The sequence below is a fragment of the Vipera berus genome (genome assembly GCF_964194415.1).
Source record: "Vipera berus genome assembly, chromosome: 1".
NCBI classification, from domain to species: domain Eukaryota; kingdom Metazoa; phylum Chordata; class Lepidosauria; order Squamata; family Viperidae; genus Vipera; species Vipera berus.
In genome coordinates this window covers 279,926,675-279,951,739 of record NC_138202.1, presented here as the reverse complement: position 1 = coordinate 279,951,739, position 25,065 = coordinate 279,926,675, and the positions used below count along the sequence as shown (strand labels likewise).

Below are 25,065 nucleotides of genomic sequence, written 5' to 3'. Positions count from 1 at the left end.
CATGCAGACAGTGATCAATCAGTCATTGTTTCCAGTGGCAGCAACTGAAATATCCTTTGCGTTGAATGTGAGAGAGGAAAATGCTTAAGCCATCAGTTCGCAGCAGACATTTATTTGCCAGGGATGAGAGCTAATGACATGGTAATATAAAACAGAACACAGAAAGCAAATCTTATTATAAATACCAACTTTCATTTTCTGCTGCCAATTGTTAGTTGATTACTAAAAATGTTGGGGAAGATAATGGTTGTATGTATCAAATTAATATAATGAAAGCAAACAATGGGTCCAATGATTCAGTGATGTGTGATGGAGTATATAACTTGGATAAAATAGACTGCACATTGGCTCATGTACTTCAAATTAACCTTAGGGACATTATTCAATCACAGCCTGTAATTATGAGCTGTAATCTTATTTAGCAATAATGCATTTTGGATGTGTGCAGCCAAAATGTGAGTTTGATTTTGGTTTAGCATATTGTGACAATGCCAACTAGTAAGATTTGTAAATCATGGAATATAGTTTAGCATGCAGTTATTTTCAAATAATTTCTGTTCAAATAATCAATATGTGTTAATTCAACTAAATACTGATCCAAGGTTATCTACTAAACTTTAGGATTTATATGGAATTAGTATTCAGTGGAGTTTATTTTTTTTATGTAAAGGCTAAAATGTAAAAACACTTTGGAATGTTTCATGTCACTAGCATGACAAATATGTACCTTATGAAATGTTCAATCTTCCATGGACTTCCTAAAAACCAATATTTACAATATCAAGCCTCACACAGTATTCATAAATAAGTCGTTAACAGCTAATACGTGCTATAAATATTTGAAAAATACCAGCTACGTTTGGGCAAAAAAGGAGCACAACAGAAAAAGACGACGTACCTGCATAACATTTAGATAAGAGGTATAAGCATCTTCAAACCCCAAAGGGATATTTAGCAAGAGGTTCATATGGATTTGTCAACAGAATGCTTACAATTTTATCATCCTTTAAAAAAAAACAATGGGGCTCTTTGCACAGAAGTTTGTCATGGTTACACAAAAGTCCTGCTTTTGATTAACCCAATGTATAGGACATAGAATACTGAATTATGAAAAGCCAAATTCTGATTATATTAGGTATGTGTGTGGGGGAGAAATCCAGTCAGTAAAATTACCTTGATAATGGAACCAGTTACCAGTAGGCATTCATTCACTGGAAGTGTGCCAGCAAAAGCAAATGAGTCTTCAGCCACTAGATGAAATCAGCTGCCCCTTTCTAGTGACTGAAGTTTGTTGGATTGTGTACCACTCGCATTACATTAGCAATCATTTGATGTCCTGCATGGTCCTCTCTGATTCTAATTATTCTAGAACAAGTGGGGTAGAATGCCCAAGAACTTAACCTGGATCTTGGGACTGAGATGCTAGAAGCTCACGTTTGGAAGAGATAACCCGCTGGTTTTATACTCTCCAACTTTACGTTTTCTCTCAAGTCTTAGTTATTTCAGTCTTTGTGATTTCATTCATTTAAAAAATGAATCAATTAAAAATCAGGCTTATGGTGTTCAACCATATGTTTAACCCTCTATGCATTTTTCTTCAATCCTAAAGGTGAGTGACACTTGCTTCTGAAAAGGTGTTTTTAAAATTATTTCCCCATCCGACTTTAGTTACATTGATTACTGAATACCTGCATAAATAATAGTCTATGGAAAATTTGGTAGGTATGAGTAGGCTCTTTATTGGAAAGCATTTGTCATTTTTTAATTACCGGTACATCTTTTGCCCTATACAGCGCTACTGTAGGCAATTACTGACACCAGAAATGTAAATCTGGAATTCATTTTGGATTAAATTCTGCCATGATTCTCAGTTATTATCCCTCACAACAAAAATATTAAAAGATTAATGGGTCTTTTTAACATGTAAATTGTTATATGTAACACTAAATTAGCCTTCAGAGAAATGACATTTGAAAACAAATACATAATAACAATGCAAACTATTTGAAAATGCCCCAGTTTCTCATCTCATTTACATTTATTCAGTGTCACGCTACTGAAATTAATAACTGTTTCTTTCAAGAAAAGTGCATGAGATTTTCCATGTTTTACTACAGAAGGTAGATGTACAGTATTAAGAGATACAGTCTGTTGACAGAAAATTTTAAAAATAGACTGAAGAAAATATATCTACTATTCAGTTGAATTGGAAGTATTATTTTATTTATTTATTTATTAGATTTATGTGCTGCCCATCTAATCTAGAGGTGACTCTGGACAGCTTACAAACATTAATACCAGAAGACAATAATCATAATAACAATAACAATAACAACAAACTGCTAAAAGATGGGGAGGAGGGAAGCATGAAGTACGGCAAAAAAGCTCTTTTCTTATCCCGTCAAAATTCCTTGATCAATGGGGTTTATAATATATCCCTTCTGCTGGCATGGGTGGGATGTGCCAGTTCTATTTGGGTGTGATGGCTCTTCAGATAACCTGGAGTTATACTATGAAGGGCTTTAAAGGTCATAACCAACACATTGAATTTCACTCAGAAGCAAACTGGCAGCCAATGCAGGTTAGGGAACAATGGGACACCCTAGAGCAGAGGTTTCCAACCGGAGGTGTGAGACAATATTACAGGGGGTGTGAAATCTTGGGTTTAGAAGTTTCAAAATTCTAGTGTATATGCATAATTTGTTGTTTCAATCTTTCGTAAGGGGTGCGAGAATATATCAGAAGCGTTCTAGGGATGCGGGCATAGAAAAGGTTGGGAGCTGCTGCCCTAGGGGCCCCAAGAACTGCCCACGCCACTGCATTCTATATTGGTTGTAGCTTCTGAACACTCTTCAAGGATAGCCTCAGGTAGAGCACATTGTAGGAGTTGAGGTGTGACATGACCTTTAATGCTGAGTGCAGGGACTTCCGATCCAAGAAAGGTTGCAACTGGCACACAACATGGAATTGCTCATGACAGCTACCTGCTCCTTGAGCAGGAGTCACGAGTTCAGAAAAACCCTGATGTTGTATTCTGGGTTTGTTTGGGGTAGGCAACCTCTCAAGAACTAAAGATGTTAAAGTCCTATATCTCAAAGCTCCATGCACCCAAAGCTGTTCAATCTTTCCAGAGTTCAGTCAAAGAAGGTTGTTCCCTATCCAGACCCACAACACCCTCCAGGCAGTGCGAGAGGTCAGCAATAGCATCACTTGGGTCATGAAGTTATTCTTAACTTCATATTACTCTGCAGAATGGTACTTCTATATTAATCTGGAGAAAAACAAATTTGAACTGGTTTTAAATCTTTCCCACAAGGTATCTATGCACTGCATATTTCATTGATCACTTGGTGTATTTATGATATTCCAAGAAATTGCATCAGCTGAGTCAAAAGGAACCACTCTGAAAAATCACTTAGCTCAATTCAGATTGCACTAGTAGTGTTGTAAGCTTTATGCTGATGCTATTAAGATGTTATACTAAGTAATTGGTCTTGGCTATACTGAGGTAAGCAGCTTATTTTCATGAAAGACCCTTTTTTTTTTCCATGAGCAAGAGTTATAATACTAAATAACACCAGGCAAAATGAAGCCATGGTTTGATTTGTGTTAAGATGAACTAATGAGTTTGCGATTGGAAAATAATACCCAGGTAGAAACAGCTCCAGTTAAGCTTTCGAACTTAATGAAGTAGCAGACGGTGACATTGTATATAGTACAATTATTCAGAAATATTTAGATCAGGGACTTCAATATTATGAATAGTAGGAGCAAAAGGCTATGAAATTACAGGTAGTCCTGGATTTACGACCACAGTTGAGCCCAAAATTTCTGTTGCTAAGTGAGATATTTGTTAAGTGAATTTTGCCCCGTTTTATGACCTATCTTGCCACATTTGTTAAGTGAATCATGGCAGTTAAGTTAGTAACATGGTTGTTAAGTGAATCTGGCTTCCCCATTGACTCTGCTTGTCACAAGGTAACAAAAGGTAGTCACATGTCTCTGGGACACTGCAAACATCATAAATACGAATCAGTTACCAGGCATCCAAACACTGTGAAAAACAGTCATAAGTCACTTTTTAAAGTACCATTGTAACTTTGAACAGTCAGTAAATGTACTGTTCGAGGACTACCTCTATTTTGGACTGAGGAAACCTAAACAGATTTGTCTTTTGAAATAGTAATTATTTTTCAAATTTATTTACCAAGTAAACCAATAAGTTTCCCTTCTTTTACCATAGATTTATTACATCCTCCTATAGGACAGGGGTCTTCAAACTTGGCCCTTTTATGACTTGTGGACTTCAACTCCCAGAATTCCTCAGCCAGCGTGCCTGGCTGAGGAATTCTGGGAGTTGAAGTCCACAAGTCATGAAAGGGCCAAGTTTGAAGACCCCTGTCCTATAGCTACAAAATCACTATTGTTCCTGAGGAAGACAAAGAGTTTGGAATGGACAGTTAGGCAAAAGAAGGTCAGCTTTGAATCAGTCAGTCCTTTGGTCCATAGTTTGAGTGGTACAGTAGCACCATGGACAGTGCTATGGTTGTCAGGTGGCTGAGTCCTCACACCCTAAATGTTCTATGAAAATGACTGATGAGGAAACCTTTATCTCTGGTTCCATGTATATGAGGAGGAGGGGGTGTTATTTCTGGGGGTTATTAGGCTGCAGAACATGTGGATCAATTTGGAAACAGAAAAGGATGAGGGGTCTGATTCAGGGCCTCCCTCTAGTCTAGCCCAAAGGCATCTGTGGCTGAGTGAAGGTCAGTATAAAAGAGTCCTGCATGATTCTTTCTGAGGCAAGGATTCACTTCAGTGATATTTTGTACCTGATTAGGATTCTATTTTAGAACTACCGCTTGCAAGCAATCCCTCATTAGGAACAGATGGATCATTTACTAGAAACTTGGTGTGTTGTGCCCTCAACTCCTGCTTTTAGAATCTGTGTTCTTTTCAACCCAAACCAGCTAATGACCCAGCAATGATACTATAGCCTCTGGACCAGGCCCTGATGATGCTTCTGCTTGCCGCTTGGAACTCTGCTTACTAGGAACTTATAATAAGTCTTCCAAGAGATTTGGAGTTGTTTGAGCTATGTATGCATCTACATAAATACCCTGCCTACTACTATACAGGTAGTCCTCAACATATGACAACAGTTGGGACTGGAACTTCCACTACCTGTAATTATTCAAACAGACTAAAGGTTTGTGGTGGGACAAACTGGGACCTGACATATCATTAAGATGATAACAAAATTCTAAACATGTAAACAGCAGCTGAAGAAAAACTAGCAGAAGTTAAGACATTAAAAAGTTAACCTAGGGGAAAAGCTAAAATTATGATAGAAGTACATTTTAAAAGTCAAATTAAAACTTTAGGATGTCTATACCTAAATTCCCTGAGATAGCTAATTAAATAAAGGAGGCCAAGGAGAGACAAAACATGGTAATTTGAGTGGTAATGCTATTCTTAAAGCTACATTAACTTGCCATATTTCCTAATATGTTTACTTCTTTGTCTCCAATTATGCCTTCATTAGCAAAGTAAATAATGTGTTACTTAAGATTTAATTTTCAGTTTTGTTGTGCTATCCCACAAGAAACATGTGTTCACAGTCTATATCCTGGATTATTCAAATGAATATTTATGCAAATTAACGTAGGGGATATTACCCCTGAAGACAGTTGTTAATCAAATTTTTAAAAAGTTGCAATATTTTGTGTTAATGGCAAAAACTGCAGCAAGAAAAAAGAATTGAAACTGAGAACAAACTGGCAGGATTCTTTTTCCCCCGCAAGATTTAACAAAACAAAACAAAATATCCAGTGCTTCTTCCAATTTTCCCCCATTTCAAAAGGGGGGAAATGGTTTAATTCATCCCCAGACTAGTGGCAATAAGTCAGTTAATAGAATAACAGAATAACAGAGTTGAAAGGGACCTTGGAGGTCTTCTAGTCCAACCCCCTACTCAAGCAGGAAACTGTATAAAGAACTAAAGCACTATAAACCTTATAGTTCTTGGAGCCTGCCAGAGCAGCAACTCCCAATTTATCTGTACAGCCTTCTCCCATTTGGAATCCTATCATGGGCAGATGCTGAGATGAATTCCTTAGTTCAGTGATGGTGAACCTTTTAGAGACCGAGTGCCCAAACTGCAACCGAAAACCCGCTTATGTATTGTCGGGTGCCGGGTGGGCACGGCCCATTGGGTGGGTGTGGCCAATTGGGTGTGTGGCCAATTGGGTGAGCATGGCCCATTGGTTGGGCATGGCTGCGGTGGTAACAGCAGACTGGCTGGGACTAAAAAGTTCAATCAATCAATTCCAACTTTGTGAGATCTTTTTTTTTACCCTTGAGAAGTTGAAATTGATTGATTGATTGAACCTTTTTTTTTTGCACACCGCAGTGGAGTCCTAAAGTGAAAAGGTTTTATAAAACCCAGCTGAAGGCCTAGGACTGGGGCGACGGCATGCGTGCCCACTGAGAGGGCTCTACGTGCCACCTGTGGTACACGTGCCATAGGTTCACCACCATGGCCTTAGTATGTTGTGGGACGTTTGGACTGAGTCTTCCCCCACCCCAACTACTCTTTTCTGTCCCAGCAGTCTAAGGAACTAATTGATTGTCCCTTAAAGAATTAATTTATGTGTTACAGTAATGTGAACATGTGTTGTATGACTTAATTATCTCCATTTATTTAAGCCCCAGTAATGGTGTTTCTTACCCATTCTGCATTGTTTCTCTCTGTGGGCAAGAAAGAAAAGCAGTGAAGGTATCTGGGATGGGATATTCACCACTTCTGTTAGCCTTCACGGTCTGCACTTCGGAGGGAAGCTTAGAACAAGAAAAGCTACACATCTTGCAATAGGTTTTAATTTAGAAAATCTCTTCCCACTTTATGGTATCAACTGCATTACTCCTCCTCTCAAGAACGGAGATCCAACAATAGGCCTCCATCATCATCGTAATGACCCATCATCTATAGCTATTTTAGCTTTGAGCTCTATAAAATAAATCAGACTAAGAAACCAATGCCATATTGGTCTGAAACTACTTTATTTGGAACAGCTATAGTAACCGAATCTTGCAAGGATAAATGTGCTTCCCTCTCTCACACTGTAAATTTGGGAGGGGCTTATTTGAGACATTTTCTCAAGTTAGTTTGTTGGAAAAGATTCAACATCCTTTCCCTCGTCATTCTCTTAGTAGCAGCTCTCCCTTCTGTCTTTAAAGGCAATTCCCTCTGTTTTCTACAGTCTTATCTTGTAAAGAATTATTTGAAAATGCCCAAGAATCCTTCTTGAATTCTTATTTCTATTACAGATATAATATAGTGAGTACCAATAAAGGAGAATATTTGTAGCTCAGGGTTGAAATGAGGGATCCTTGGTGCTCTCTGAGTTTGATTGTTTTCTTGCAGATGTTTCATTACCAAACTAGGTAACATCATCAGTGCTAGTAAGAGTGCTGTTTGCTATCTGTTTATATTCCGATGGCTTGCCCTATCGGTGTTGGTGTGGGTGGTCTTAGAAATTCTTTGGTTGGGCTGTTTACTGTTGGCTCTTTGGATATAGTGAGCGAGTATTGTATTGAATGTGTGCAACTATTCTGACTGCCGATTAGTTTCTGAGTCCAAATTTGAAATATTTGTACGAACTAGACCAGGGTTTGATGGTCAAAATCAAAGACCTTCTGTTCTCTGTTCTGTCACATCTGAAAATACAGGTGAAACTCGAAAAATTAGAATATCGTGCAAAAGTTCATTTATTTCAGTAATGCAACTTAAAAGGGGAAACTAATATATGAGATAGACTCATTACATGCAAAGCAAGATAGTTCAAGCCGTGATTTGTCATAATTATGATGATTATGGCTTACAGCTCATGAAAACCCCAAATCCACAATCTCAGAAAATTAGAATATTACATGCAATCAATAAAACAAGGAGTGTACATAGAACAATATCGGACCTCTGAAAAGTATAAGCATGCATATGTACTCAGTACTTGGTTTGGGCCCCTTTTGCAGCAATTACTGCCTCAATGCGGCGTGGCATGGAAGCTATCAGCCTGTGGCACTGCTGAGGTGTTATGGAAGACCAGGATGCTTCAATAGCGGCCTTCAGCTCTTCTGCATTGTTCGGTCTCATGTCTCTCATCTTTCTCTTGGCAATGCCCCATAGATTCTCTATGGGGTTCAGGTCAGGCGAGTTTGCTGGCCAATCAAGCACAGTAATCCCACGGTCATTGAACCAGGTTTTGGTGCTTTTGGCAGTGTGGGCAGGTGTGGGCAGGTGCCAAGTCCTGCTGGAAAATGAAGTCAGTATCCCCATAAAGCTCGTCAGTGGAAGGAAGCATGAAGTGCTCCAAAATCTCCTGTTAGACAGCTGCGTTGACCCTGGACCTAATGAAGTACAGTGGAGCAACACCAGCAGATGACATGGCTCCCCAAATCAACACAGACTGTGGAAACTTCACACTGGGCTTCAAGCATCTTGCAGTGTGTGCCTCTCCATTCTTCCTCCAGACTCTGGGTCCTTGGTTTCCAAATGAGATGCAAAAGTTGCTCTCATCAGAAAAGAGGACTTTGGACCACTGAGCAACAGACCAGGTCTGTTTTTCTTTAGCCCAGGTAAGATGCTTCTGACGTTTGTTGTTCAGGAGCGGCTTGTCAAGAGGAATACGACATTTGAAGCCCATGTCCAGGATCCGTCTGTGTGTGATCCAGCCTCAGTCCACTCCTTGTGAAAGTCCCCAACACTTTTGAATGGCCTTTTCCTGACAATCCTCTCCAGGCTGCGGTCATCCCTGCTGCTTGTGCACCTTTTTCTTCCACACTTTTCCCTTCCACATAACTTTCTATTAATGTGCTTTGATACAGCACTTGGGGAACATCCAACGTCTTTTGCAATTACCTTTTGAGGCTTTCCCTCCTTATGGAGGGTGTCAGTGATAGTTTTCTGCACAACTGTCAGGTCAGCAGTCTTCTCCATGATTGTGATTCCTACTGAACCAGACTGAGAGACCATTTAAAGGCTCAGGAACCCATTGCAGGTGTTATGGCTTAATTAGCTGATTAGAGTGGGACACTTTGAGCCTAGAATATTGCACCTTTTCACAATATTCTAATTTTCTGAGATTGTGGATTTGGGGTTTTCATGAGCTGTACGCCATAATCATCACAATTATCACAAATCATGGCTTGAACTATCTTGCTTTGCATGTAATGAGTCTATCTCATATACCGTATTTTCCGGCGTATAAGACGACTTTTTAACACATGAAAATCTTCTCAAAAGTTGGGGGTCGTCTTATACGCCCAGTCGCCTTATACGCCGGAAAATAGTAAATCCTCGGGAGCAGAGACGTTAGTGGAAACGGACAAATCCAGCGCTCGAGAATGGCGAAAGACAGCCTCCTCATAAATAAACCGACCAGCCCAACCGAGGCTGAGGCTCCAGCTTACCGGCGTCCTAGGGCAGCAGACCCCCCCTTTTTTTGGAAGGGAGCGGGAGTCAAGCGCGTGCCGAGCCAGGCGGAGGCCGACCTGACATGTTCGCGCGGAGCTGAGCTTCACCTGACCCTGGGAGTTTTACTTCAGGGCGTGGTGCTGTGGCCAGACCTACAGCGACACCTGCCCAGGAAGGCGCAGCTCAAGAATTGCGACAGGCAGACCGCAGCAGAAAGCTGGTGCTGGAGCTTCAGCAACCCGGGGTCGCCCCTCCGCCCTGAAGTAGAAGGCGGCCTTGGGGAGGGGTGTGTGTGAATCTCAAACTTGCGGCGCAGGGCTGAGCCCGTTTCTTTCACCACCACCACCCTGCCCTCCGCCGCCCTGTTCATTAACTAACCTACAGAAAGAACCACCTTCTTTCAGACCTGGTGCCTTCCCAAAGTGTTGGGCCACAATGCTCGTCGCTCCTGGCTGAAACAGCCAGCGCGTGTGGCTGAAGTAGAATGGGGTGCCAAGGCAAGAGGAGACGAGGTTTAGGCGAGGCAGAGCAAAGCTGATCTCGAGGCCAAAAGCTCTTGATAAACCTTCACCTAATTGAGAAGCAGCCCTGACTTCCTACTTACCCGTATTTTCCGGCATATAAGACTTTAACCCATGAAAACCATCTCAAAAGTTGGGGGTCGTCTTATACGCCCAGTCGTTTTATACGCCGGAATATACGGTATTAGTTTCCCCTTTTAGGTTGCATTACTGAAATAAATGAACTTTTGCACGATATTCTAATTTTTCGAGTTTCACCTGTAAAATTGGTACAGATTTCAAATAATCAAGAATTTCCAGATATGACTTTGGACAAAGTGGATATTGCTGTATATGCTATATGCCACAGACCAGTGTTTTTCAAACTTGGTAACTTTCTTATACTGTCTGTGGACTTCAACTCCCAGAATTCCCCAGTCACCATTATATTATATTGCTGGCTGGGGAATTCTTGGAGTTGTAGCCCACATATCTTAAAGTTGTCAAGTTTGAAAAATACTGCCCTGGACTATTAGTCTATCTGGCCCTGCAGTACTGTATTTTTGACAGTAGATTTCCAGAATTTCAGTATACACAGTAATATACTAGGGGCATTATTTTCTCAGTGGTTGTCTGGGACTGCCACTATTTTATATGCCTTTTAAAAAACTTATTTTTGCACTGCAAAATGATTTTACTGTTATTCATTGTTCTGGTTTGGGAAGACTTTTTAAATTATTTTGAAAGATGCAGAAACAAATACACCTTTGCAAGATAGTTTGTCCTTCAGATAATAAACAGAATCTAAGATGTCTGGGGCACATTCTTTATTCTGAACAGTGTTATAAGTTTTCAAAGTGATGATAGCACTAACCATGTACATATTTTTCAAAAATTCAAAAAAAATCTAAAAGAAAACAGATACAAGGAGAGGACAAAATAGCTCAGAAGTCTGATTATTGGAGATAAATAGGGACTGGAAACTGACAGTGGTGGAATTGTAGAATATTATTGATCAGGGTTAAATTAACTAAAAGGACCATGGAATCACAAATTCATAGGATTATTAATATATGCCACTTTATTGTAGTGCATTAAAATCCAGTTGAGTAATTATTCATATATTTATCTTTATTACAAGAAAAAAACAATAATAAAAACAATCATAATCTGCTATTTTTTAAAAGTTTGTGATTTTTAAAATACTTATTTATTTATTTTATTTATTTTATTACATTTATATACCGCCCTTTCCCGAAGGACTCAGGGTGGTTTACAGGGTAATTAAAAAACCAAGATACAAAAGTTTAAAAAACTTAAAGCATATTATATTCCCCCCCCTAAGTTTTAGAATTATTTGTTCATTTATTGATGAGATTTATATGCCACTCCAATCTGTTACAACTCTGAGTGGCCTGCAGAATGCACTAATAAAAACAAAATTAAAAACAAGTAATTACTTTGTTTTCAATCAAGTTAAATGCACAGTTCATTACTCAGAAAAATGAAATTAAATGTGCAAATAGAGAATGAGGGAGACCTAACTTGTAGATGCAAAAATGGATTTTAGAAATATAGCTCATTATAAGCTTTGTATAAGCCAGTAGGGTGATATGACTTTTAAAAGGCCTTCATCAAGAGAAGAATAGTTGATAAATCATGAGAAGTCATAGTTCTCCTCTACACATTATTGATCAAGTACTGGATCAAATTCTGAGCATTAGCATTAAGACAGACAACTAGACATTCTAACATTCCTGAAGATGGAAATGTTCAAGCAAAGGCTAGACTAATGTCTACCAGGGATGATATAATCTGGATATCTACATGGAATGGGGACTGAATAAAGCAGCCTAAATGGCTGTTTTCAACTCAGTGGCTCTATCACTTAATATTCTACAATCTTCTCTCTCTCTCTTTATGTTATTATGTGTTGTGATAGTGGGTTTTCTTAAAATGGAACTTATTTATATATTTTTGTCTTAGAAAAGAAACTCTCCAACTAATATCCATAAGGAACAAGTAGTCTTTATTCTTTTGCTTTTTTCTGGATGGTAACAACAACAACACCAATAATAATAATAAAGTTGGAAGGGACCTTGAAGGTCATCTACTCCAAACCTCTGCTCAGGCAGGAAATCTTATACCATTTCAGACAAATAGCTGTCCAGTCTCTTCTTAAAAACGTTGTCTTTGGAAACAAATGCACAACAATAGCCACTTTGTCAAGAGTCATATCTGGAAATTCTTGATGATCTTAAATCTGTACCAAGCAGGGCTTGGTACCATAGTAGACATCACTAATGTACCAAGCCCATGTTTTTCTACTGTGAAATTTTTAAAGCTGCCAACAGTCTATAAGGTTGACTGAAGATACATGCCCAGAGGAAATGTAATTACTTTGTGCACAAGAACAGTATGTATGAGTGAATAAACCTCAGCTAACCTGGTAAACCTATTTCTGGTAAATTGCACTCGCTGCACACCCACCTGCATTTGCAAACTGTGGAATCTCAGTGGGAACACTTAGAACTGGCTCTCTTTTAAAGAACCCACAAAGATGTTTAATTGGCACTCCTGTGAACTATAAAGAAATGTACGGGTGGACATCTAGGGAATGGAAATTGAGTAGCAAATTGGCTGCTAAAAATGTGGTGATGTGGACTATCCAATTATCATTTACACTGGAAGCAGAGATAGGAAAATTCCTTCACGGTTGATTTGGATTTGGTGAAAGAAGTTGGTTCTCTCTCAATTTCTATTTGTCCTTATTATTTTTGCTGGTGGCTTATATGTTTTTTTTCCTCTCAAGTGCTCACCCTTCTCCTCTTTTTTCCTTGACTAGGCTTTTCAAATGTGGTAACTTTCAGATGTGTGGACTTCAACTCTCAGAATTCCTCAGCCACCATTGCATTGCTGGCTAGCTAATGCTTGGAGTTGTAGTCCACATACCAGAATTTCAAGTTATATTTATGTTTCTCTTTCTAGTTGGAAATGTTAGAAGTGAAAAGTTGACCTTCTTCCACTGAACTAGGTAAAGGTAAAGGTAAAGGTTCCCCCGCACATGCGTGCTAGTCGTTTCCAACTCTAGGGGCCGGTGCTCATCTCCGTCTCCGTGGTCATGTGGCCGGCATGACTAGACGCCAAAGGTGCACGGAACACTGTTACCTTCCCACTGTAGTGGTCCCTATTTTTCTACTTGCATTTTTACGTGCTTTCGAACTGCTTGGTTGGCAGAAGCTGGGACGAGTAACAGGCGCTCACTCTGCTACGCGGCACTCGATATTCAACCCGCCAAACTGCCGATCTTCTGATCAACAAGCTCAGCGTCCAAACCCACTGAGCCACCACGTCCACTGAACTACAGTCTATATAATAGTCAGATTTTTTTTCAGGTTCATAAACAGAGTCATATTGAGCGGTGTGGTAGTCTAAGAAGTGAAGACGCTTGCCTCCCACTCAGAAGGTTGAGATATCAATCCTAGATACGGGTAGATGTTTCTCTCTCAGGGCACAAAGAAAAAATATTTACTGCGAAATACATGTAAGCTTCAAGAAAGGCATCTGGCCAGTAAACGCTCAGCTGTATTCAGTTGCCTGGACTCTACCATTATTTAAGGGATTACAGGGTCATTAAAAGAAAAGAGACAATCATATCTGTAGTATTTTAATGATTAAGCGGTTATTTATGAATGTTGCCCCCCCTCTCCTTTTTTAAAGTCACTTGGTCAAGATTGTGTATGTCTACCTTATTGGTAGTATACTACATTGAATTAAATGAGATTTACTCTCAGCTGAATATACATAGTACTGCAGTTTAAGATATGTGTCTTTTGGGCACAAGGACAATTAGATTCCTCAATGTGAAGAGGAATTGATTGAAAAATAAGATTGTAAAGGAAGGGGGAAGTAGAGAAAAATATGAATACAAATGTAGAGAGGAGCTCTTATTTACATTATACTAAAGAATAGTACTAAAGAATCGTACTGCTTTCCTTGCTTTTAACTGAATAATGTTAAGGTTCATATTCATATAAGGGCTACCCTAAAATGGACAAAAAGTAAGTCATTTCTTGTTCAGAAGGTATATTCTATTACAATGGGGCCCTGCTTCACCTTTCCAGATCTGCAAGTTTGTACCTAACAGATCTCAGATGCACCCATAGAAGTTATACGGGTACTATCCACTTGTTCAGTTACCGTTCAAAGTTATGATAGTGTTGAATGAGGGGGACTTATGACAGTTCCTCACAGTGCCTCCACAGTCACATGATCACAGTTCAGGTGCTTGGCAAATGGCTCACGATTATGATGTCGCAGCATACCTTGGTCACATGATTGCCACTTGGAACCTTCACTGAAGGTTCTGACAAAGCACAGTCAGTGTGGAAGCCAGCAGGAAGTCGCATATGGTTATCACATGAATGGAAGATGCTGTAACCACATGGGATTAGCCTAACAATGGTTACTGGGACTGCCAGAACTGCTGTCATAAGTCATCATGGTCACATGATATCACACCTAATGACCACGTTGCTTAGCAACAGAGTTCCCAGTCCCAAATATTGCTGATAACTGAGAGTTACCTGTAACATGTAGTTTAGGAGAACCCAGAAACTAACAAGTTGTAGTTCATTATTTTTCAAAACAATACTTTACTGTCATGTTTCTCAACCCTGGCAACTACAGGTTGTGGACTTCAACTCTCAGAATTCTTCATCCAGAATTCTTGTGACAATTTAAAGAAAAAAAGTCAGGACTTAGTGGAGAAACTGGACAGAATGAATGCACAAAATTGACCACACTGGAAAATTGACATTAATACAGGTCCCTATGTGGAGGTATTTCTTCTAATAGCTTTGGTGAATGTTAGGAGAATTTTCCTGTTAAATCATTCTATATAATCTAATTCATGATAGGATTTGCATACAGGGTGCTCATTTCACCAAACATAATATCTGTATTCTATCCTTTGCTTTTTTGGCAAAGCTCAAAGTGCTTATTTAAATGTAATTTTTTTAAGATAGTCCTACATGACACAAAAACAACTTTGCTATTAAATCCATTGCAATAAATTTGATCTGCTGGGTATTCTTTAATTATTACCTCTGACTGCCAAATAGTAAGGTCATCTGATCTCACTTTTTTTTCCAACCATTTCAAGTTATCATAGTAGCACAGTAATTCAAGTTTGGTATTCCAGAAAGGAGCTCATGAGATTTTTTCTTTGCGTGGTTTGGAATTTTCATAAATTGGAAACTGAATTTAATTATGCATACAGTTCTATTGAGAGCTCTCATTACTAAAGGCATTATTTGGATTTTTAAAACATAAAATTCAAGGGTACAAATAAACTGGACACAACCTAAAAGTGACTGGATGAATAAAATCATTATTTTCATCGTTAAATTTAAAGATTCCAATAAATCATAACGTTAGTAAGAAAATATTTCTATTTAAAAGAAATATGACATGAATCATTCATAGTGTGTTCAATATACTTCATAGTATTATATGGTATGAAGAGAATGCAATCAGAATCGAATATCTAGAATTAGTCCATAAAATAAATTCCAAATATTATCCATAATATTTAAAGTTCCTGAATGGTATGGTAGCCAGGAGTTTGAATAAGAAAATTCAGTAAAAAATATTATTTTTATAAATGCACATATTCATATGTGATTAAACAGATCATTCTCATGTTTGGTCTCAAGTTTATGGTTTAACATGGTTTTATTTTACTTAGCTAAATTAGACGATTCTCCAAGCGTAACTAAGAAGCCTATTGTGTGCAAAATTAAATTAATGCCTAAAACCCTTGCTAAAATTTTGTGGAACATGATAGCAATTGTAGAAAGCTAGATAGTGAGTGGGAGGAAAATTCCAGTGTTGGAAAAATGGAATTGCTCTCTCTTATCCAAAGGCCCAGATGTCAGGACTTGGAGGTAGATCAGGGATGTCCAACCTTGGAAACTTTAAGAGGCAGCCTGGAAAATAGTGGGAGTTGAAGTCCTCAAGTTTTAAAGTTGCCAAGGTGATTTTAATCATAGAGTCTCTTTCCTCCATAAGCCTCGTTCCTCTACCCTGACAATGCCAGCAAGATCACTCTCTTTCTTTTTATCCAGTTGAAATCTTATTTATTTATGTCTGTTTCTCTTATCATTTGAAGTTAACTGTTTGGTTGTCATTTGCTTTGCATGTTTTTTACAGGTAAGTTGCTTGGAATTTTTGGTTTGGGGAAAGATTGTTGGATACTTTCATTCTGGAAAATCAGGAAAATAATGTTTGTTATCTTAGCCCTATCTGATAACTTGCTTTAAGCATAATACTTGCTTTATAAGAATGTCAAGGACTGCATTTGCAGATATAATGGTCCACTGGACTATAAAGCAGAAAAAATGAGACATTTATACAATGGAAAATATTGTTATGTGTATTTCAACATATCAAATAGGGAGAGTGATAAGTTTTAACTTTCTTCAAAAGTAAAAAGTTGTAGATATGTTTACCTTTCTGCTGAAAATGTCTGTCTGTGGTTTTCCTCTTTCAGAAATTAATCTAACTTCTTTCCCCTGGTGCCACGAAACCCTGACAAGCTAAAAAATAAAATTCAGGATGAGCTGAATGTGTCTGAGACAAAGCAATTTCTCCTCCCCGTTATTCTGTATCAGAAGCAAAGTTAATGAAAAGAAAGCTGAGGCTTCTTACAAAGCTAGACACCTGATCTACTAGGAGAAGCCATTGGTGGGCAAAGTCCAGCTGTGATGTCTAATTTAAAAGATGCTGTCTAACTGGAATATAAGACAATTAAAAATAGAATGAGGGGGGCAGTGCTGTTGTGGGGAATTGCTGAAGTGGAAATGCTGCTTTATTTTGTAAGATTGATTTTGGAGCAGTGTCTAACCTTTTCATTGAGAGGAAAACAATCCTTTGAATCTGAAGTTTTTGATCTTTTTTTCCTTAGACCAAAAAGCAAAAAAATAAAATAAAACAACCCTCATGGCTTATAGTATTTTTTTTTTCAAAGCAGAAGTCAATCAAACAAATTGCTTTGATTTCCCACCCCCTGTATCTTCAGAGGAAGATGTTTTGATTAAGGCTACTCTCCCCAGCATCCTAGCTGATTTCCATTTACTCCCTAACTGTACACTTGTCAGTTCATTTATGTTTAGTCCTTAGTATTACACAGTATTACCAAAACAATCTACCTCAAAGTTTTGAAGGAGAAAGTTGGGAACTCTATAGAAGCATTATTACAACAGTGACCTCAATACAGCACAGGCAAGATGGTTAAAGTGAAATCTGAACTGATTTGTACCTGATACCAGTACAATTGTTAGCATTGTCCAGAAACTAAGCATGAGCAAAAATAATTCATATTGTCTCTTGTACCGAAATATAGTATTTCCCCCAATGGATGGATGGATGGAAGGAAGGAAGGAAGGAAGGAAGGAAGGAAGGAAGGAAGGAAGGAAGGAAGGAAGGAAGGTTGCTTGTAAAAATGGTGTTTCTTTTGCATTTCAAAAAGTGACAACTTGAGATACCAACCTTATTTGAAAAATCATTAATATTTTTATTCAATTCTGTTATTTAAGTATATGTTAATATGTATGTACACACAGAGAGAGATAACACATGTATATTCACACACATAGAGCATGCATACTGTATATTATTGTGTATTCCTTTTTGTGCAAACTTTTTGTAATATCTAAAGACTTGTGATTTAAACGGTGTTTGAAAAATGAGTTTCTAATAAGTGCTTCTAACCTCTTTTAAATAGATTGTTTTGGTTTCTCAATAATAAAACCTCAATCTCCATAATACATTTATAAAGAACTATCACGTCCTCTTTCGGGTTCCTTTAATCTTATTTTGTTAGTTTATTTTTTATTTGCTGTTCACAAATACAGAAAACTGCTAGTTAAAGTTAATAACCCATTATAACCTATTTATACAATGAACTGATCCCTCTTCTGCATATGCCAAACATTTTCTCTTACAAACTACTATCATACAAAAAATACCACAATACAGTACATGGAACATACTGTTTCCTGTATCCAGCACAAACAAAACATTGGTATGTGTTTATATGAAAGGAAACATTTCAGACAGGTTATAATGAAGCATAGAGACCCAAATTGGATATATTTATTAATTTATTTGTAAAATTGTCTCTATTGCAACTTGAGTGACATACCCTTTGCAAATAAAAAGAACAGGTATCTGTGGAAAAAATGCTCATAAACTCTAGAAAATGCCAAATAAGATATAAGTGGCCCATATATCATACAAGATCAACACCTGAATGAAAGCCAGATTTCAAGAGTTCTTTGCAACAAGGTCAGGATCCTGGAGAAGATATTCTAGAAGTCAGGTGAGAATGCTTCCTAGATTCCATCAGGAGATACTCTTTATGGATGGAACCTGGAGCATGTCATTTAGGCCTGATCATATAAGATAGATAGAAATGACATAAGACAAGGGAAAGAAGTAAGTGACAAATAAGGCATTAAAAAGGTTAAATGCAGCCAAAGGGTAACCTTTAGAGGCAATTTCACATTTCATTAGAGAAGTCTGCAGCCATTTGAATCTCTACCCATTCACTTGCTCTTAACAGCTCTTCTGTTTTTCTAAATGAATGCAGGATGAACCTTCACTGCTGTTCTCCAATCCTAAATTGAATTGTAACTACTATTCAAACAGACCTACCTAGCTGTCAACAATCATTCTGTTCCAGAACGTTGTTCTAATATCCCTCTGGTTTCCATTTTTTGAAGAAGAGGAAATAACTATTGGGTGACTATCTAAACTTCTCTAATAAAAGCTTAGAACAAGCTTAATTGTAAATTTTGGGTGTTCCTCGCACTTTCTCATTTTAAATCTAAAGTAGCTATACTTCAGTGACATTCAGGCATCTGACTGAGAATGCATTGACATGATCATGTTATGATAATGGCTGGATTGTCTCATTTTCTCACATCTGAGGATAGGCTAACTATTGCAGACCTTTCTTTGTCAAGACCAATTTAATTTCTTTTTACCACAGAAGACAAAGTGTATTCTGTAATGGTGCTTAAGAAGTATGCTTTAGTCCAGACATGTCAAACTCACGATGTCGCGCAACGTATCGGAACAGTTTTGCCACTGCTGGCAATGGGGTGGGCACAGCTTCCGCATGATGCATCCGGCCCGTGGGCTGGCAGTTTGACACCCCTGCTTTAGTCAAAATCAGCTCAAGGCCCTTATTGAGACCATAATTTGCACACTGTTTTATAAGTAGACTCTTGATTTTTCACTTCTCTTTGAAAAACACTTACAGTGGTTAGTCTCCATTGCAGTTTGTGTGAATTGCTGAACAGTTCTTCTTTATAATGGAGAATTGGAGGAAATTAAAAGAGAAATTAAATAAAACAAATCTATTATAATCTCTGCAATAAATATAAATAAACATGCAATGAGTGTTTCTTCTTCCTTCCATCCTTCTTCAAAAGAAGACAAACTGTGCTTATGAAACAAAAACAATAGAATTGCTGAATGTACAGAATTAATTTACAGAATAAGTTAATTTATTTTGGAGTGCTCTGCAAATGAAATTTACCAGCAGAATAGATATCCCAGTAATCCAATCTCTTTACCAGAGTTTTATATGATATGCTGAAAAATCAAAATGGTTAAGTCAGCTGGGAAATCTTTTCAGACTACAACTTACTCTCAAATGTCTGATTCTCGTTCCATACCTTATTCCAGTTCATTGTGTCCATGTACGACGAAGGTCAGTTTAAATAAGCTTTTGATCTTTGTCTCAGAGGTTCTTCAGACTTCACATGTGTTCTTCAGTCATGTGTCCTCCTCTCATAGTTCGAAACAATGTCCCTAGGTATTATATACCTACAGACATTAGAAAGCTTTTTAATCACAGCCTCCACTTTTAGGGCAGAGAGGCAAACAATGATAAATATCAAAATAAATTATCCCTTTTTTGCAAGGCAGTAAAGAAGCACTTTATATTGATTAAATTCAATTCTAATTTCAAAGTTTTCCTACAGAAGGCACAGAGAGAGAGAGAGAGAGAGAGAGAGAGAGAGAGAGAGAGAGAGAGAGAGAGAGAGAGAGAGAGAACACACAGAGAGAGAATATCTGAGGTTATACAAAATTGGACAAATGTGGAGTTATATGTTGTATTCTTCTTGGTAGATTTTTATATTTTGCTCTTAGAATTGGCAAAGACTTGATTGCTGCACCATAAGGCAATTGATGCACCCTGCAGAGGAAGCTTTCCATGTCTCCTATAATGTATTTTCATTAGAAGCAGTAGATGCTGATTAATGTGAAATATTGAGTAATAAGCTCTGCAGATGGCATTAGATGATGTTACTGTATGTGCCTTTACTGCTTCTGTCTCCTTTTTGCACTTCATTGGTAACTACCTGGGTAGACAACCTTATCAGAATCATCCCTATGTGTTGATGATAAAGACATCTGGAAAGGGCATTTGCGAAAGCTGCCTCCTCCATGAATTTTTCTTCATGTGCAGTTCTTCCAACAATAGCGTCCATGTTATACCTTTGCTATTTTTGTTCCTCTTTGTTTTCTTATATCTGAATGGGAATAAAAGCCCCATGTTCCCTCTAAGAAAAATTCCCCACCTTGTCCTGCATTATACCAGCCTCTTGTTTTGATTACCATAGTTATTTCTCAGCAGATGCTCACCATCTTCTAAGGCCTGAGCTCTCTCTCATGTGTTTGTTTTAAATCGAACACTTGACAGCTTTTGGGCAACTGCAACATTAAATGACTGGTGATGTCCTTTTAAAAGCCACAATCAATCCATTTCCATTTATTTTATCTCTTTGTTTAGGAGGGTGTCCTGTCATGGCTTGATTTGCAAAGAGGTATTCAATCACTGTTGTCTATACACCCCTTTCACTTAATACTGATCTAGGACCAAGGATCACAGCTTCCAAACACACAGTGAATACATTTTGTGCAAACAACAACGACTGACAGATTAGCATAATGTTTTCCAGGCGATGCAAGGCTGGTCCTGCATGTCTATATGTTGCCCCCAACAATCGAAAACACAGATAGGTGCTGAGAGTGACAGAAGGAGGGGGAGGCGAGTTCATAAGTGGTAGAGATTTACAACATTGCCAGTCTCTTTCACAGTACAAAGGCATTAGTGAAAGTGACAGGCACAAGTTATGAACCATTTACTTGGGCTATCAGGAAGGATTTAATCTCACTAGAGTCAGGGATTGGTGTATTCACCAGGAATTGGTGGTTCTGTGATAGCCTGTATCGGCAGGCCTGGAGTGCAGAGATAAGCGTATAAACCTAGCTGGAATTAGAAGCTGTAGAATTAGGTGGATTGGCTTGCTGCAGCCCATTTGGTTCCTCTGTTCTGAAATGCCTCTGAATTGCTAACAGTTCAAGAATTTTGGTTCTAGGCCCTGCGAACAAGACAAAATGTGATAATGGCAGTGTTATTCCTGGTACTGGAAGAGTAATATCAGCTATACAAGATTCAACCTGCTTAATTTTTAAAAAATATGCACACTTGCAATCAGAAGGCTCCTATCCTGCTTGTATATCCCTTGCATGGCTCTTATTTGGGGCAAAAAAGGGAGAAATGGTTTAAAATGTCAGTATTTTAATAACGAGCTGGGCAAGTGACTGGCATACACTTATCACGTATGAAGCTGCCTTATATTAAGAGCATCAGCTCATTGAGTCTAGCATTGCTGGTCACTAAACACACAATTGGTTTTGCAGATGATGAACTTTAAAAACAGCCTTTTTTCTTTCACTGTGGTTTGGTTTTCTGGAGCCAAGAGGCAATATATTATATTCTTAAAGAGTTAGATTAGGACTAGGAAAGTGCAGGAATAAGTCTGCCCTCAGTCTTGGAACCTCACTGGATGACTTTATTCCACTCATTCTCAGCCCATCTTACCTCATAGACTTGTTATAGAGATAAAATGAAAGGGGTCAAAAGTCACCCAGAACTTGTTAAAAGAGTGGGTTTTGCAAATGCATTCATATTTCAGTTCAGAAATTAAATCCTTTGTGCCTTCTATTGAAATCCACAGCTGGTTATAACATTTTTTTTCCTTAAGTTTGGAACAAATGTGGAATGAAAAGTACATGTAGTAAAGTAGGCAGGCCTGGATGAATCCTGCCTTCGTACAACAGCTTGTATTTTAAGGATGCAAATTATTCTATTTTGTTTGGGGGGGAGAGGAGGTGAATTACTATAAATCTAATCAAAATTTTAGATTGCACACTCTAGAGCAGGGGTGTCAAACTCGCAACGTCAGTGGGGGGTGAGTGCGGTTTTGCCATGACGCATCCGGCCTATGGGCCAGCAGTTTGACATCCGTGCTTTAGAGCAATGTTTGTCATCCTCAGCAACATTCAAATGCATGGACTTTAACTCATCCTGGCTGGGGGATTCTGGGAGTTGAAATTGCTGTGGTTGGTCTAGAAAGAGAGAGGACTAGCAGCCATTGGAACTGTATAGCAATCTATTATTTTAACATCCCTGTTTAAATGCCCTGAAACTGAGGAAAGCTAATAAAACTATGCATTGGGATTAGAAACTAGAGCTGTGACTCACAGACTTACATTGGGGAGAAATGTACCAAATTTAACAGCTTTTACTACCTATCTCCCGGTGGCACGCTAAATGTCTAAATAGTTAATAAATGTTTGGGAGAATTCATGTTTATATTCATTTCCTCTGTCTTTCAAATTTCTCTGCCTATTTTCAAATTGACCCAGTTTGGAATTGGACCCATGATTTGGCCAAAAGGTAATAGCTCTCCCCTAAATAAATACTCAAGTTATCTTTGCAGTTTTTATACATTCTGTGAATAGTGGAATAGAATTGTGTGAAGATAATACTGTGTGATCTGAAATATTTATACTTTTAAATTTCCATATTGAGACCAATGGCTCCATTGTGTTGGCCCGTATTGCTGTAGGTTTAGCTAATTGTGCATTTTATTTGTTCTGCATCTCCTATATTGAATGGCTTTTCTAAAATTAATACTTTTTGAATAGGTGGTGATGCTCAGAACAAAAGTTAAAAATGTCAGCGCCCTTGTTGCTGTATAAAAATCTTCAATATTCAGAAGACCTTCAACACATCAATGAAGGTGGAAGATGATTCATTATTGTAATTGCAGTTCTTCACTTCCACATTTATAAAAATAAACATTTTAAACAATCTTGTCTATATTTTTATATGCTGCAACATTTGCTGTAAACAACGGAAGACATTGCTACATAGTTAAGAAATAGTGAGCAGATGCAGGTAATCAGTTTGATGTTTGTTCATTTAGAGTTGCTTCATTGATGTGTTATATATATTTACTCAAGCTGTTTTCTGTATTTTTAATTACTACTGATCAAAAAATATATTTTAGTTTTCTGCTCTTTTGCACTAATAGATCTGGTAATTAGCTATATGAGTGGAATCAATCTCTCAGATTGAATCAGTGTATTTTCTTAGAAAGGGTAGATAGTGAATCAGTAATGGGACTCATTGGGAAATACTGATGGGTTATTTTTCTCATTTTTTCAAAACTTCAAAAGTCTTGCGAAGGGCCAGCAGCTGACCTGGTAGGGCATGCCTCATCAGCAGTACGAGGAGGAAGATGATGAAGATCAGATGAAGTTGAGGGGGGCAGGGATAGACAGCAGGGGTAGAGTGCAGAATCCAAAGGGGCAGAGATGGGTGGAGAACAGGCAGGTTCAGAGACTTAAGCTCATTTTGCAGTTGTATGTGTGATCAGACTGCCAACTGCCCAAATTTTGCTTGAGTGACAATGGGGCCAGGTTAATGGCTATAATTTCAAAGACATTTGTAACTATCATTCATTTAGCATCACTTGTCACTTTGAATAGTCACCAAATGAATGGCAGGGGCTACCTGTATTGTATGACTTGCTTCGTCCTAAATTTTTAATAAATATATATAAATAGCAACAGCACTTAGACTTATATACCATTTCACAGTGCTTTACAGCACTCTCTAAGCAGTTTACAGAGTCAGTGAATTGTCGCCAACAATCTGAGTCCTCAGTTTACCGACCTCGGAAGGATGGAGGGTGGAGTCAACCTTGAGCCAGTCAGGATCAAACTCCTGGCAGTGGGCAGACTCAACCTGCAATACTGCATTCTAACCATTGTGCCATAAGAGGAAAAGAACTTGCATTGTTAAATGCAGAACCAAACAACAGGCAACAAAAGTGGGAGTTTTTGAAACAAAAAATAGAGTTATAATTTGAGTGCTGCTCTTTTACCAAGTATTGATAAAGATATACCCATGATGTCTGTTTAATCTTGAAAAAGGATGTCATAATTATATTTCATCAATTGTTGCTGATCCTTTGTGATAATTACTCCTAACTATCTAAGCCCTCCTGGAATGATACGAAATGTAGTAACTTCTTGAAGCTGCTTGTGTGATTCTAAATTTGCACTGATTAACATAGCCTCATTTTACTTCAAAGTGCTACAGTAAAAATGCATTTAATTCAAATGACAATTTAGTTACATGTCTATTAGGAATTTGAAGAAAAAAATGGATGTATCATCTCCAAGCTAATTAATTTTCTGATGTTCTGTTTCATAAAACACTGCATATTCTTATGCTTCCTAAAATTCAGTGCTAGAACTTTAAAAATTGAGCAAAATAAGAAGGAATAGGCACTTTTATTTGGTGACTTTCTTTGTTTGTATATGTGTGTGTATATACAATAGCTATCTCCTACCTGTAAATGCAAATTATTGCTTGTGCCAGTGAATATAACATAATATACAACATAAGTGTATATGTTGAAATTGAATTTCTAATAAGAATGTTGTATTATTATTATTGGGCACTCCTGTTGTGCCCAAAGTATGTTCCTCTCAGGAAAAGGACTCAGGCAGTCACAAAAAGGGTCAGAACCTGGCCAGTGGGTGCTCTCAGTCAGTTGCAGGACTGCTTTGAAACCACTGACTGGAGTGTATTTGAAGAACAAGATCTAAATTCATATACAGATGCCGTACTCTCTTATATTAGAACATGCACTG

At 38.0% G+C, this 25,065-nt stretch overlaps 1 protein-coding gene and 1 long non-coding RNA gene across 3 annotated transcripts in view; both read left to right on the top strand.

The window, feature by feature from the left end:
• PRKN (parkin RBR E3 ubiquitin protein ligase) overlaps positions 1 to 25,065 on the top strand; it is a 740,731-nt gene that overhangs the window by 323,113 nt on the left and 392,553 nt on the right. The gene's annotated exons all lie outside the window — the stretch shown is intronic.
• LOC308660425 lies at positions 843 to 23,203 on the top strand. The gene is made up of 3 exons (XR_014024740.1): positions 843 to 920; positions 18,629 to 18,780; positions 23,047 to 23,203. It is a non-coding gene; the product is annotated as an uncharacterized lncRNA (long non-coding RNA).